Consider the following 16,191-nt stretch of genomic DNA (forward strand, 5'->3'; position numbering starts at 1 on the left):
GAAGGGGGTGGGGAGGGGGGGGATTTAGACCGTTTTTTGAAAGGGTTAGATTGTAGGATATGAGAACAGGAGGGCATTTTGTCTCGTGCAACTGTTCTCCCATTGGCTCAAATCGCTTTGTCGCTGGATGATGGACGTCAAGTTGCTCCATAACCCCTAGACTTTGATTTTGGAACACAAGTTCAAGTTCCAACACAGCAGCCCCCGAATTAAATCCAGATTTGTTTAATCTGTACGTTCAAAAATTGGAATTGGTTTGTTATTGTCACACGTGTCGAGATACAGAGAAAACAGCGTGTCTTGCACACTGTTCATATTAGATCCGATCGTTACACAGTGCATTGAGATAGAACAAGTTAAAGCAGTAATAGTGCAGAATCGAGAGTAACAGTGACAGAGGAAGTGCGGTGCAGGTAAACAGTAAGGTCGAAGCTCACTGCAAGGAAGATTGTGAGATCAAGAGTCCAACTTGTACCAGGGAACTGTTTAATAGTCTTACAACAGCGGGGTAGAAGCTGTCCTTGGGCCTGGTGGCATGTGCTTTTAGACTTTTGTATCTTCTACCTCCTGGAAGAGGGAAAGAGAGAGAATGTCCAGGGTGGGTGGAGTCTTTGATAATGCTGGTTGCTTTACTAGGGCAGCAAGAGATGTGGGCAGTCCATGGAGCCAAGCAACACACACAAATGCTGGAGGGATTCGGCAGGTCAGGCAGCATCTATGGAAAAGAGTACGGTCAACGTTCCAGGCCAAAACCCAGGAGGGAAAGTTGATTTCTTGTCATATGCAGAGCAGTTGCCGTGACGAGCCATAATACATCTAGATAGGAAGCTTTCTGTGTTGTATCAATAAAAAATTGGGTAGGGGCAGCAGGGATGTGCCCAATTTCTTTAGACTCCTGAGGCACTAGAAGTCTAGGACAGGGTATTTGTGATGTTCCTCGCAGCTCTGAACCCCCTCAACCTCAACACAGATCCAGGTTGAAGCTTTCTGTGGTGTATTGATTAAAAAAAATTGGGTAGGGGCAGCAGGGATGTGCTGAATTTCTTTAGACTCCCGAGGCAGGAGAGGGCCAGTACAGGCTATTCGCGATGTTCCTCCTGGGAACTCGAAGCTCTGAGCCCTCTCAACCTTAACACTGTTGATGTAAAGGGGAGCATGTGCACCACCTCCCCGCCTGACTGGTTCTTTTGAGAAAAAGACTGCTGCCATGACATAATGTCACTCAGCTGTCTGTCTCCTTCCTCATAGTCCCAACCTGAAACTATTGTAGATCGAGTTAGTGCAGAGTCTGTACACGTGAACTGTCATCAAAATCTGGTCTAATTCACTAATGTCCTTCAGGAGCAGAAACGTGTCATCCTGACCCAGGCCTGTCTACATGTAAATCCAGATTCATCCATCTGATAGACTCTCTGAAATATCACGGGGTGGGGGTTGTTGTAATTAGTGATGGATTGGCACTACACTTTCCTCCTCATAAACAAATCGATGTGGGGAGACGTGAAGATGAAGCAGGAAAATCGAATGGTTCCCTCTAAACGGTGAGAGATTGTAAAACAATGCCAGAGGCTCCCAGTGTTTGGTTTTCAGATGCAACACGTAATCAGAAAAAACAAAAATGTTGTTCTTTATTCTGAGGGGAAATGAGCATTAAAGTAGGGAGGTTATGTTTCATTTATACAGTACTGTGCAAAAGTCTTAGGCACACGTATATCGCTAGGGTATGTCGCTAAGACTTTTGCACAGTACTGTACTTGTCAATGTGGAGTAGAGAGGGAGTTTGTAAATGTGGCGGGAGCAAAAGATGCCGGGAATGGTGAGGGTGGAGTGCCGTGGGAGGGGTGTGGGACAGGTGGCAGAGAAGAAAGTGCCAGGGTGGGGGGTGGCGCGAGTGCAGACACACCCAGCCCCGAGACACCAGGCAACGTCACTGATTCCAAACAACTGGTTTATTGATCATTCTGAATGTCTCCCTGGTGCTTCCCACTCCCTCCCCTCTCCCTTCCCCTTTTCCCAACCATGATTCCCCTCTCCCTGCTCCCTTCTCACTCTCACTCCACGACAGAGACCCATATCAGAATCAGGTTTAACATCACTCACATACGTCATTTAATTTGTTGTTTTTTGCAGTGTAATACATAAAAGTTACTGCAGCACTGTGTAAAAGTCCAGGATACCCTAGCTATATATGTATGCCTAAGTACTGTACATTGGATTGGTGAGTCCTTAGGCAGTGTATCATTTTGTTCTCCTTATTTAATACATTGGAAACAGTTAATAGAACACAAAGCCCAATAGAGTGCAGGGCCTTCAGCCCTGACTGTTGAGCTGCTATTTTAACCTTCTGTAAGATCAATCTAACCCTTCCCCCACTATGAGCCAATCTAAGAGTTTCTTAAATGTCCCTTATGTATCTGCCTCTACCACCGCCTCTGGCAGTGTGTTCCACGCACCCACCATTCTCTGTATAAAAAATAAATAAATATTACCTCTGATATCCTTACCCGCCCCCACCTATATTTTACTCCAATCATTATGCCACTTTATATAATCCTTTTCTACCCAGGAAATTGTCACTGACTGTCTACTATATGTGCCTCGTTTTTTTTTAAACTATGTATCCGAGATGATTTTTCTAAATTAAGAGCTACAAACAGGGCCTTTTGGCTCAAGGAGCCTGCTCAGCCCGATTACTCCCATGTGACGGGTTAACCTATTAACTTTTTTGGGACACGGGAGGGAACTGGAGCACCCGGGAAACCCACGCGGTCACAGACTGAACGTACCAACTCCTTACAGACGGCGGCGGGTATTGAACCCGGGTCAGTGGCAACAGAGTGCAGGTACTTTTTTTTTGTCTGTCTCCAAGGATTTGGAACTCTCTTCCATTGTCATTTAAGAAAGCGAATCTTTTAATCAGATGGGTTTACCCTTGGTAAGCAAGGAAGGTGTGAACGTGGAGCTGACCAGCCATGATCTTAGTGAATTGACAGAGTAGGTTGGAGGGGCTGAATGCCCTGCTCCCATTCCTAATTCCTATGCAGATGTGTCAAAAACAGTTATCTTGACTCTACTGTAAAATTCCTGTTTTAGAACACAGAACATAGAAATCTACAGCACATTACAGGCCCTTCGGCCCACAATGTTGTGCTAACCATGTAACATACAAACAGCAACCTCTAATTCGCGGTTCTCCCACAAGAAACAGTAGCAGCTTTGTACACGCCCGGCCAAGAACCCCCAGGATCTTGCATTTCAATCAAATCTCTTGCATTCTTCTAAATTCTAACCTTTCCTCAACAGGCAAACTGTTCATCAGCTTGTATACCTAGTTTTTTTTTAAAAAAGAGACTCAGATCGAGTGTGCAGCCAGCGACTTTTCCCCAGGCAGCAATGGCTGTACAACACTGGTTGTGTATCCCTGATTTTCTGCTGGAGATGTTGAAGCAACACACAAAAAAATGTCAAATACACTTCTGACATTTACGCATGCTAGACAAGCTTTTCAGCTGTTACGGTTTTATTTTAAAAGATTAGCTTTATTTGTCATATGTACATCGAAACATGCGGTGAAATGGGTCGTAGCTGCACCGGCAAGCAGGCATATTCTGAGGATGTGCTGGTGGGGGGGCGGGGGGGCACGTGCGAACGTGCTTCTGGCTCCAATGTAGCATGTCCACCACTGACCAACTCGAATCAGTAAGTTTTTAGAATGTGGGAGGAAACCGGAGCACCCAGGAGGTCACGGAGGATGGACAAACTCCATGCAGGCAGCGGTGGGAATCGAGCCCAGACTGGGGATTTCCTGATGCTGTAGAGTGACTTGGCTAACTGCTACGTTGCCTTTTGGCTATGGATCTTCGAAGCGCTACTTAACCTGAGTTGGTCAAATGATGCTCTGTGAACAAGTGGCAAGGATGTTCTTTGCCTCTAATTCCCTTCAAAGTCAATTCGCCATCAAAGTACATATGCACTTTATTAGAAACACCTGCTCGGTAATGCAGCTATCTTAGCCAATCGTGTGGCATTAACTCAATACATAAAAACATGCAGACGTGGTCAAGAGGCTTAATAGTTAAGACCAAGCATCAGATTGGGGAAGAAATATGATTTTGACTGTGGAATTATTGTTGGTGCCAGATGGGGTGGTTTGAGTATCTCAGAAACTGCCGATCTCCTGGGATTTTCACGCACAACATTCTCTAGGGTTTACAGAGAATGGAGCGAGGGAAGAAAACATCCAGTGTGCAGCAGTTCTGTGGGCGAAAATTACTTGTCAAGAGAGAGGTCAGAGGAGAACGGCCAGACTAGTTCAAACTGACTGGAAGGAGACGGTAACTCAAATAACCACGTGTTGCTAACAGTGATGGATGGAAGAGCATCTCTAATCGCACAGCACGTTGAACCTTCAAGTGGATGGGCGACAGCAGCAGCAAGCCACAAACGTCCACTCGGTGGCCACTTTATCAGACACAGGAAGTGACCGCTGAATGTGTATCACCATGTACTTCCCTGAGATTCATTTTCTCGCAGGTGTTTACAGGAAAAATAAAATTCAACAGAATCTACCATGCAAAAGGAATGACAAGCAACCAATGTGCAAAGGAAGACGAACTGTGCAACTGTAAAAATACAGAAAACTCGAGCCCAGAAAGTGAGTCTGTAGGTCGTGGAATCAGTTCAGACTGTGAGTTCTCCGACACCACCACTCGCCGTTAAATAGACTTTGCTTCAACTCCCTCTAATTCTTCTCCCAGTTATGAGCCGTGTTGTATGCTTCTCTAGAAAGGGAAATGTTAATTTTATTTCTTTCATCATTTTGAATACCTGCATATAAGTTCTGAAAAATATCTCACCTTCCTGCAAGTCAGGTATATCGAAAGCAGGCAGCTAATAACCCTCAAGGCTGGGAGGGAAACATGGAAAATGATTGAAGAAATGACTGAGGACGTTAAGGAAAACCCTTTGCTCCTTTATTCCCTTCTCAAATCATTTCAGTATATTAATCGGATGCAAGTTGCTAAGTGAATTTTAATTTCTATCAAAGCATCTAACCTTGTTTGCAACATTCTGCACAACAGTTGAATAGTTTAGTATTGATCGGTAATCAACTGATCATGTAGTAGTTATATAGTTAGTCATTAACAAGCCGGTTACTTTTGGATTTGTATACTTTGGCTTTATATATTTAATTGCAAATTTCTGCTGTGCCATTTTTTTCCCCATCTTTCCCACCTGCCATAGTCTTCGGGTGGCTGCAATTGCCTTGAGGGAGGGTCAAATCGGAAGTCGCGGGCCGCTGGGGAGGTCAAAGCCCGGTGTCTGTAGGTTCGAGTCGGCTGGAGGCTTCGTCTGGGGTTTGTGCATGGGTGGCAGGGAGTAACACAGCCTGTATTGCTGCTTGTTGTGTTCTGCCGAGCGCTGTGGGCTTGTGGGCTGCCCCCAGCACACCTCTCGGTTGTGTAGAACCCGTGTGCGGAAATGACACATTTCACTGTTATGTTTCGATGTACGCATGATAAATGAACTTGAATCCTGAGTGTGACATTCAAAAGACTAAAGTGATTGAGAAAAGACAGACTGTATACGTGAGATTCTGCATACGTTGGAAATCTGGAGCGGCACCCACAGTTCCACAGGTCTATCTTCCATGTGAAGGAATTTCTCCTTTTGTCTCGGACTGTTTTGTGAAACTCTTCATCTCATGTTCTCAATTTATTGCTTGCTTGCTTGCTTATTTATTTATTTATTTATTTATTTATTTCTCTTCATTCTTTTTGTGTTTGCAATTTGCTGTCTTTTGCAGGCTGGTTGTCCATCCTGTTGGTGCAGTCTTTGGATTTATTGAGTATGCCTGCAAGAAAATAAATCTCAGGGGAGTATACTATGACATATATGTAATTTTTCAAATAAATTTACTTTTTTAGTGGGGGGAGAGCTTGGGGCGGGTTGTTAGGTGTGTGAAGTTTTAGCTGCCACGCCCAGGTGGGTGATCTGTTAGTTTTTGTGCGAGGGAGAGAATGGGGGCATTTGGGGATTTGCAAGTCTTGTTTTTTTGTGCGGTGGGGGGGGGGCACCTCAAGGACTTCCATGGCTTTTCTGTGTTTTATGACTATCTGGAGAAGATGAATCTCAGCGTTGTATTCTGCGGACATACTTTGATAATAAGATGAACCTTTGACTGAATCGTATGGTCTGCGGATCCTGAAAGTCAGGGCGACTGATGCAAACATCTTGAATGATGATGCACTCTGGTCTCCATCAGAGACGATGTTTTAGAATCAGAAAATAAGAGTCAAAGTTCAGAGTAAATTTATTATCAAGGTACTTATTTGTCACCATCACCAACCCTGACATTCGTTTTCTTGCAGACGTAAATGTAGGAAACGCAATAGAATGAACAGAAGACCGCCCCCAACAGGACAGTCGGACTTTCGATCTGCAAAAGACAACAAAGTGTGCAAATAAAAAAAATATTCGATGTGATCAAAGTCACCAGAGAGACACTGAAGCTGGTGATCTAAAAGTCTTTATTCAACACAAGCAGCCATCATGCTGGAGACCTTCTCAATGGAGGGTCTCAAACCCAAAGGCACATCACGTTTTTATAGCCGAAAGATCAACGGCAACAGTAGCTGATGCAATACAAATTTCAGTAGTTACATCGACATTGTTTAGTGTTGACAAATGGTTCCTTTGGGTAGCACATTGTAAGTGACAAGACTCCTCTAAAAGTCCAGACAGCTTTGGGAGAAACTAATTAACGCGAACATTCTAAATCCTTTTGACGACCGAGAACCCAAAATTAATGTTGTCAGGGTTGTCTCTTGAGTACACAAAATGTATTAATTGCCTATACCTGTGACCATGGTTGACATGCTAAGTGATACTTAAGCCACAATGATGTAAATAACTTTGCCATGTTGCCTGGTTTGATGCAAACCCGTTCACAGACTTCCATTTCTTAATGTTTGGCTCTTGTATGTGCAGTCTTTCAGTCTGCGGAGCAATTTACAAAAAAAAACACATTTAAGGCTAATTGGAAAACCACTTTTACAATAAGAACTGAAGCCTGATTTTTGTTTGAATTGATATTTGCTATACTTTCATAATTCCAGAATACTTATTAACATGCCTCCCTCTTGGCCCCTGGACATAAATCTGTCCCGGGAAGGCTAAATTTTAAGGAAATTTAAGGCAGCAAAAACGCCCTTCACTTCGGATCCCTTGTACCTGCAGTACATCTACACTATCTGACGTCCCTAACTGCCTATCCACAAGACTGTGCAGAGATGGCAATAGAAAGTCCTCTTCAATCTCCGATAGCTAAACCATCAGTGGTGGCAGGACGGGGTCGCAGCAAGGTAACTACTTTAGGATCACAGACGGCAGTAGTTCATATTCCACGACGTGACAGAAGATTATCAGCCTTTTTGATCGATCTGCAGGAGGTTTTTCAGTGGTCTCTATTCAAATAGCTGCAAGGACCACATCTCCTCCTGGACTGTCCTTTCGATCGCCGGCCCAGTCCCTGAAAAGGCCTAGCTTACCTGTGCGGGAGAGTTAGGCCGTTGCACTCGCTCTTGACGTCAGGTCCAGCTGTGCGAACGAGTGTCGCAATCTGGGGTCTTCCTGGATTGCAATGGATGGTTGTGACGTCTTCGGCGCCTTGTCACGCCCTTCGCTCTCCCCGGAGCGCGGCAGAACTGCTTGCTTGGCCACCGGATCTCATCTGCTCATTCCACCGGAGCGGGCTTTGCAAAACCAGCCCGCTCGTCAAAGTGGAGTATCGAAGCGTGGCCGCAGTCGCATTCAAACAGCTACTTACGGCTATCGGTGAGAGTTGAGTGTCCAGTGAAGACCAAAGGTGAGTGAGCGGCCCCAGAATGGACACGACAAGCCCCTTCCTAGAGGTGCTATCCCTCCCTGGTTACCACCATTGTGTCAAGATACAAATCCTGTACCTGACGCTGTCAACCCCGCCCACCGGGAATTTCTTCCCTTCATCCAGCCTGCCATAGAGCGCTTCTTCCCTTGTGCCATGGAAGGAGACTAACTGGTCCACTAAGTCGTTACTGGCTACCTTATGTCCCACTCTCACGATTATTTCTTATTAAACCTCTCACCTATTTACAGTCGTAAATAGTGATTTATATTCGCTAATTCACCCAACAAGCAGGGCCTCTGTGGGATGAGAGAGGAGAGCAGAGCGCCACAAAGTGCATCCAAGATCAGAATTGAACCTGTAAGCATGAGGCAGCTAAAACATCCACAATAATTCCAGAGCCGTCCCCTGCTATTCCAGTGGCGAATGTAGGCCCAATCTGCCCAGTTCGTGAATCAGACCAGTAAACTTACATTTCGCTCTCTATGGCAAGAACATTCTTCCCCAAATAAGACCAAAACCACAGATGTTAGAGATTCTGAAATAAAAGCGAAATGCCGGAAAAACTCAGCGGCTTCTGCGGAAATAAAAATAGGGGTGAACTTTCAGATCGAAGACCCTATCTCGGAACTGAGAAAAAGAAAAGCAAAAAAAAGTAGCATTTAATCATTTGATCATTTGAACTTAAAATGTTAACTTTTTTATTTTTGCCTGCCCAACTGAGTGCTCACAGTAGTGTTTTATTATTTGAGATTTCTTGTATTAAGTTTTGTTTTAGCCGGTGGTGAAATTATTAAAGACCAGTACCCAGGGCATACCCTTTTCTCACTGTTACCATCGGGTAGGAGATACAGAAGCCTGAAGGCATCAACGATTCAGGAACAGCTTCTTTCCCTTTCCCATCCGATTCCTGAATGGACTTTGAAGCTTTGAACACCACCTCATTTTTTTTAATATACAGTATTTCTGTTTTTGCACATTTTTAAATAATCTATTCAATATACGTAGATGATTTACTTGTTTATTATTATGTTTTATTTTATTTATTTTTTCTCTCTTTCTGCTAGATTATGTATTGCATTGAACTGCTGCCACTAAGTTAACAAATTTCACGTCACATGCCAGTGATAATAAACCTGATTCTAATTCTGCAGCGTTTCGTTCGATGGGAGAGGAAAGGCTCATGATTGTGACATCACTAGAAAGCGCTCTATCTCATTGTCAGAGGTCACGTGACCACAACGGGCTGGGTTGAGTCACGTGAGCACAAGGACACCACGTGTTCCGAGAGGCGGTGCCTGGAGCAGTGAGGGGTTTATCGCCCGCCGCTCGTCATAGGACGGATTAGAGCAGTAGGTACCTGTCACGTGAAGGGGAGGAGTTACAACGCGTGACGCGCCCTGGAGGACGTCAAGTGCGTCTGTCGCGGAAGATTTTTTTAAAAAATATTAAGTAGTGGGCGGAGCCACGTGATCACACGCGAGCCGTACCCGATCACGTGTGCTGACGGAGAAGGCGGGCGCCTGGGCTTGGGGGGCCTGGCGGCGGAGGCTGATAAAACACCTCAGAGGGGGCAGCAGGTAGGCGGGCGTTTGGTGCGGTCGCCCGGGGGTCGGTGAGGCGTGGAGAGTGGCGTCCAGTTGGGTAATATCGAGAGGAGCGCTGTGACGGCCGGTGGGTTTACACGGGCCTCGGGCTGTGTTTACCCTGCGACGTGCATGAGACCCTGGATGCGAGTACGGATGAAGGGTCTCGGCCCGAAACCTCGACTGCATTGCTCTCCAGAAATGAGGATCTCGGCCAACCAGGCAGCATCTGCAGACAGCTGGCGTTTCGGGTCGGGACCCTGGATCTGGACGGGAGATGGGCGCTATAAAGAGGCGGTGGGTGGCTTAAGAGATTCTGCAAATGCTGGAGGTTCTGAGAAGCCCATTGCTGCAGGAAGTTAGCAGGTCATCTGTTTCTTCCTCTCCATTAATGCTGCACGACTTGCTGCGTTCCTCTAGCAGTTTGTAGGTGATGGGGTAGGGAATCCAGGTGTACTGGGAGGGTTCCAACCCCACTCACTGCCCTGCTTGTGCAATCATATCCCATCGGAGCTGCGTTCTCAGACACTGTCCCACTAAATATTTTGAAGAATGGGAAATGACTATCCTTTAATGGTGTTATTTAAATGGGTCATCAGGGACCTGATTACAATGGAGGAGGCACAAGTGACTGCAGATGCCGGAACCTGGAGCAATATACAAAGTGCTGAAGGAACTCAGCAGGTTAGGCAGTATACGTGGAAGGGAATGGACTTTTCAGGTTAATATCTTTCACGTGAACCAGATGAAGGGTGTCAACCCAAAGCTTACAGTGTCCATTTGTTTGCATAGACAATCCCAAGGCTGCTGAGTTCCTGCATTTCCCCTCTTTTTTTTCCTCTGGAGGAACTGGTGAATAACAGTAAGGAATAGAAGCAGAATTGGGGATTTGGCCCGTCTAGTCTGCCCTGCCATTCAGTCATGGCTGATCTGCTTTCCCTCTTGACCCCATTCTCCTGCCTTCTCCCTCTCACCTTTGGCACTGTTACCTATCAACAACCTGTCAGCCTATCACTGATCATGGTAGGTAAAATAGATGCAGGAGAGTGGACAAAATAAATGTAGGAGAGTGGACACTGGAAGGCAAGCATTTGAAGATGATGGGGCAGTTTTTTACACAAAATGGTGGGAGTCTGGAATGTAGTGTCAGTGGAAGGAATGCAATAGAAAAGATTAAGAGGCTGTTAAGACACATGAATGTGCAGAGAATGTAGGGGTATGGGCTTTGGAAAGGTAGATCAGTTTAATTGTTTAATTTCTAGTCTAATTATTTCAATGCAACATGGGCTGTTGGGCCTGCACCTGCAGTGTTGCTTGCTCTAAATGAGGCAATTCGGCCCTTCCTGAATGTAGTGGCCCTTTTGAAAGAGCCACCCAGTTTCTGTCACTGAACTATTTCCCTCTCGTTGCCCCAACATGGAAAGCATCCATCCCAGACGGAGTACTTAGCCGAGTAAGAAGATCTGTGCGGGTCAGCTGGCTGGACTGTTCACCGATAGCTTTAATCTCTCATTTCGGCAGTCTGAGTGCCCACTGTTCCCCAAGACCCACGTGGCAACCTGCCTCGGTGACTGTCACCCAGTGCCACTTGCATCCACCCTGAAGTCTGAGAGGTTGGTGATGTTATACTTTGTAACTCCAAAACTTTATGCTAATTGAAAGAAAAAGAGCAGTGACTGAAATGTGAGACTAACTTCCTTTTTACCTTAAGTGAGACATGCATGTATCACATGGTGGTGTAATGTCATCTGCCATCAATGTACTGCATATAACCCACAATGCATTATGTAAACAAAGAACAGTTAAACAATATATTTACAATATTTCTCAAATGTTACTGAAATATTAAACACAACAGGTGATGAAACATCAACTCCTGCCTGTGGAGCAACTTGGATCTGCTCCAGTTTCCCTGCCGTCACAACAGGTCAGCAGCAGATGCCATTTCATTGGCTCTTCACTCAACCGTGGTACATCAGACAGCAAAGCGGCAGGCATCAGGATGTTCTTCATTGACCGCAGCTCGGCATTCAATATCATCCCCCTCAGAACTGATCAGTAAGCTCCAAGACCTCGGCCTCAAACCTCCTCGTTCGATTGGATCATCATTCCCTCACTCACAGACTCTGGTCTGTTCAGATTGGCAGCAACATCTTCTACACAAGGATGTGTTCTTAGCAACACCCCCCCCCCCCTCCACACTACTCGTTTTATACTTATGACTGTGAGGCGAAGCACAGCTCAAGTGCCGTTTTTAAGTTTGCTGACGACACAGCTGTTGTTGGACAAATCGGTGGTGGTGATGAATCGACATATGGAAGGAAAATTTGAATATCTGGCTGAATGATGCCACAGCAACAACCTCTCACTCAATGTCGGTCAAACCAAAGAGCTGATTATTGATTACAGGAGGAGGAAACTGGAGATCCATGAGCGAGTCATCATCAGAGGTGGAGAGTGCCAGCAATTTCAAATCCCTCACTGTTAGAATTTCAGAGGATTTGTCCTGGGTAAGTGGCATCGCAAAGAAGGCACAGCGGCGCCTCTAATTTCTTAGAAAGTTTTCGAAAATTCAGCATGCCATCTAAAACTTTGACAAACTTCTATAGATGCACGGTGGAGAGTATCATAACTGGTTGTATCTTGGCTTGGTATGGACACACCTATACCATCAAACAGAAAATACTACAAAAAAATAGTGGATACGGCACAGTCCATCACAGGTAAAGCTCTCCCCACTATGTAACACAAGAAGTCCTTTTGCAGGCAAGCAGCATCCATCATCAGAGACCCCTACCATCCAGGCCATGTTCTCCTCTCACTGATGCTATCAGGAAGGAAGTACAGCATCCTTGGGCTCCTCACCACCAGGTTCAGGAACAGTTATTACCCTTCAACCTTTCAGGGTCCTGAACCTGAATGGATACCTTCACCCACCTCAACTCTGAACTAATTCCACAACCTATGGACTCACTTTCAAGGACTGCACCACTTATACACACAAGAAATTCTGCAGATGCTGGAAATCCAAAGCAAGACGTTCACAATGCTGTAGGAACTCAGCAGGCCAGGCAGCATCCACAGAGACAAATAGTCAGTATTTTGGGCCGAGAATCTTCATCAGGACCTACCACTCATGTTCTCAATATTTATTATTGTTATTTTTTTTATTAATGCTTGTATTTGCAGAGTTTGTTTTTCTTTGCAAGCTGGTTGTTCGTCTTTGTGCACACTTCATTGATTCTACTATGTTTCTTTGTATTTACTGTGAATGTTCTCAAGAAAACGAACCTCATACATAGTTTGATAATAAATTTGCTTTGTATTTTGAAACTGTTTAATTATTCAAAACACTTCCAATTCCCTTTTGGAAGATAAACCTGCTTTTGTCATTTCTGGTAAGGAATGTCGTATCCATGCTTTAGATATTTCTCAAGCAGACTGTAGTCATTATCTACAAAAGTCTTTTTATGCAGATACCTTAAACGTATCTGCTTTGGTTATTAACCACACTCCTGTCAGTTGTTGAGACTCACATTATCAAGGATCAACTTTACTGGCCATATATGTACGTTTACATTATTAGGAATTTGTTGTGTGTTGGTTAGGGTGCAAAATGCAACAAAAAAATTAACATTCTACAATTACGGGTGTCACCTGCTTTACGAATCTTCACTTTATGTCACTTTGCTTTTACGAAAATTTTCCCCATATAAATGAATGGGTCTTCGCTTTACGCCATTTCAGCTTAAGAGAGGTTTCATAGGAACGCTCTACCTTTGTAAAAGGGTATTATACACCTGTATAATGAATTGTATCAAAAACAAAGTTGGTCATTAAAAGTACAGATATGGAATAAAATATGCATAAATACATAAATACCAGCACGTATTCACAATGTAAGCAGCTTTATAAAAAGTGGTTCAAGGTGTTTACATTGTAGTGATGGGGGTAATTGTTGGGGGTGGGGGGGCTAGAATGGTTAATCAGGTGAACTGCTGGAGGGAAGAAATCTTTAAGATGGCAAGAAGGGTGTCAGGGTAGTGTAGCAGTTGTGTGGTGCTATTACAGTTTGAAGTTCAGAGTTCAATTACAGCACCATCTGTAAGGATTTAGTATGTTCTCTTTGTGATTGTGTGGGCTTGCTCTGGGTGCTCGGGTTTCCAAAGACGGACTGGTTAGTAAGTTATTTGGTCATTGTAACTTGTCCCGAGTTAATTCGGTGAGTGCTCATTGGGCCAAAAGGACCTGTTCTGTGCTGTATCTCTACATGAGTAAAAATTTTTTTAAAAAACCAAGCTTTTGTTTTAATAAACACAAAAAAGTCTGCAGATGCTGGAAATCCAAAGCAACACACGCAAGCTGCTGAGGCAGGTCAGGAAGCATCTATGGAAATGAATGTGGAAAGTTGATGTTTCAGGCCAAAACCCTTCTCAGGACTATCCCTATTGCACTTTTCAGAAGGGAGCTTTTGGAAAAGGCAGTTAAGAGATGGTAGCACCACGATGCGGCCTTCAGTGTCAATGCTTCTCTGCACCAGGGACCCAGGGTTGATCCTGTGTGGAGTTCGAACATTCTTCCTGTGACCATATGCTTATCTGAGTGCTGCGCTTTCCTCTCACATTGTGGGTTATTGGGTTACTGTAAATTCCTTGGTGGTCAGAGCAACAGAAGAATAAGAGGGGAGGTGATGGGAATTAAGTTGCAGGATTGCAGAGAAACCAGGAGAGGGGGAATGGGACTGATGGGATTGCTCCTTAGGAGCTGGCGTACGTCCAAAGAGCTGAATGATCTGTGTTGTAACAAGTCAAATTACCAGTTAAATGTATTCATTCAGGCTTAATATTTTTGCACACATGACCTTTCATCCCAGCAAGTAGCCACTGTAACCTCTGCAGGTCTTGTAATAATTGAGCAGTAACTCTTGAGGCTTGTGGCATGATATTTTAAAGAAAACTGATTTTTTTTAACACTCCAACAGAGAACAGAAGTGAGAAATGTTATCTATGGTTTCTTTTCAGATTTAACATCCATTTCAATCTGTCTCCTCCCCACTTCACACTCTCTCTTTACGAATAGCTACTCCCTCCCTCCCCCACCACCCCTGTGGTAGGAACAGCTTTTTTAACCCTCTATCATTAGATTTCTTAACAGATACCGAACTGACCCATGAGCGCTACCTCTCTAGTTTTGCTCTCTATTTGCATTTATTTAATTTTTTTATATTATTGCAATTTATAGTATTTTTTGTATTGCACTGTAAAGCTGATGCAAACAGACTTCACGACGTGTCAATGATATTAAACCTGAATCCTATTCCCCACCAGCACTTCAATGAAGAATGCTTTAAACTAAATGCCTGTCTGTTTTATGAATTGGGAATTGATTTCCTGATTGTGTTTACACACTTTGCACTTCTACACAATTATTATGAAGCATTGCCTCCTCACCTCCCCAGTGAAGGTGGCTTGTTACTAAATTGTCTTCCCTTTTGAGACAGCAGTTTAACGTTACTACTTTCAGTTTAGCAAATTGCAATCACACTGTTAATTCACCATCTTGCACACGAGTAACCTTTGTCATCTGCTACCAGAATTGTCCAAATTAAGCTTTAATGCAAATGCAAGGAGCCACTACCTCAGCTTCTGAACTGGCCACCTTGCACACTCTCTGAATTCAATAACTCCAGATGCCAATGTCTTTAGACTTTTGCACTTCAGTCTTGCATTTCTTTCACATTACTTTGGTCATTAAATTTCTTGACATTTAATCGCCTAATAGACTTCTGATGAGGTCATTCTCAGGTTGGAAGAGAACATGAACTTCCCATACTTTTCCTCCCTCCCCTTCCTCCCTCCCCTCTGGTGCCCCTCCACCTTCCCTTTCACCCATGGTCCACTGTCCTCTCTTATCAGATTCCTCCTGCAACCCTTTACCTTTTCCATCAATCATCTCCCAGCTTCTAACTTCTGCCCTGCTCCCGAACCCACCTACCTTCCTCCACATTTGGTCTCACCTGTTACCTTCCCCTCCTCTCTGCCTTCTTGTTCTGGCTTCTTCTCCCTTCTTTTCCAGTCATGGTGAAGGGTTTCCTCTGAAATGTCAGCCGTTTATTCCTCTGCATAGCTGCTGTCTGACCTGCTGAGTTCCTCCAGCGCTTTGTGTGTGTGTGTTGCTCTCAATTTCCAGCATCAGTAGAATCTCTTGTGTTTATATATGTTATCATCCCATTTTGCCCTGTAATGATTCTTGCCTATCACTGTGTTATCAATCTCTTTACCTTTTCTCAAATAAAAGCATAAAATGCCAGAAACACTTGACAGATTGTGGCACGGTAGTGTAGTGGTTGGTGCAATCGGTTGACAGCACCAGCAATCAGAGCTCCATTCCCGCCGCTGTCTGTAAGAACTTTGTACGATCTCCACGTGACCGCGTGGGTTTCCTCCCACATTTCAAAGACATATAGTTAGGATTAGTAAACTGTGGATGTGATATGTTGTCGTGGGAAGTGTGGTAACACTTGCAGGCTGCTCCCAGCATGTCCTTGGACTCAAGTGGTTCTGTTTATTAACAGAGAATGGAAACAGTGTACCTGAAACACTTAAGCTACGTCCACACTAGACCGGATAATTTTGAAAACGCCGGTTTCGTGTAAAAACGATAGGCGTCCACACTAAGTTTTTTAAAATATCTCTGTCCACATTAAAACAGATATTTCGG

At 44.4% G+C, this 16,191-nt stretch overlaps 1 protein-coding gene across 9 annotated transcripts in view; it reads left to right on the plus strand.

The window, feature by feature from the left end:
• Positions 1-7,723: 7,723 nt before the first annotated feature.
• Positions 7,724-16,191, plus strand: part of med25 (mediator complex subunit 25) — a 78,823-nt gene continuing 70,355 nt past the window's right edge. For 4 of the 9 annotated variants that reach the window (XM_059953934.1, XM_059953942.1, XM_059953941.1 and 1 more), the window contains exon 1: positions 9,325-9,465. The gene's annotated coding sequence lies outside the window, so the exon portion shown is untranslated. Of the gene's footprint in view, positions 7,868-9,039; positions 9,242-9,324; positions 9,466-9,490; positions 9,769-10,895; positions 11,085-16,191 lie in introns of those variants that run through there. The other 5 variants (XM_059953937.1, XM_059953936.1, XM_059953935.1 and 2 more) reach the window with 5 other exon arrangements.

The sequence above is a fragment of the Hypanus sabinus genome, chromosome 29, assembly GCF_030144855.1.
Source record: "Hypanus sabinus isolate sHypSab1 chromosome 29, sHypSab1.hap1, whole genome shotgun sequence".
Classification (NCBI taxonomy): domain Eukaryota; kingdom Metazoa; phylum Chordata; class Chondrichthyes; order Myliobatiformes; family Dasyatidae; genus Hypanus; species Hypanus sabinus.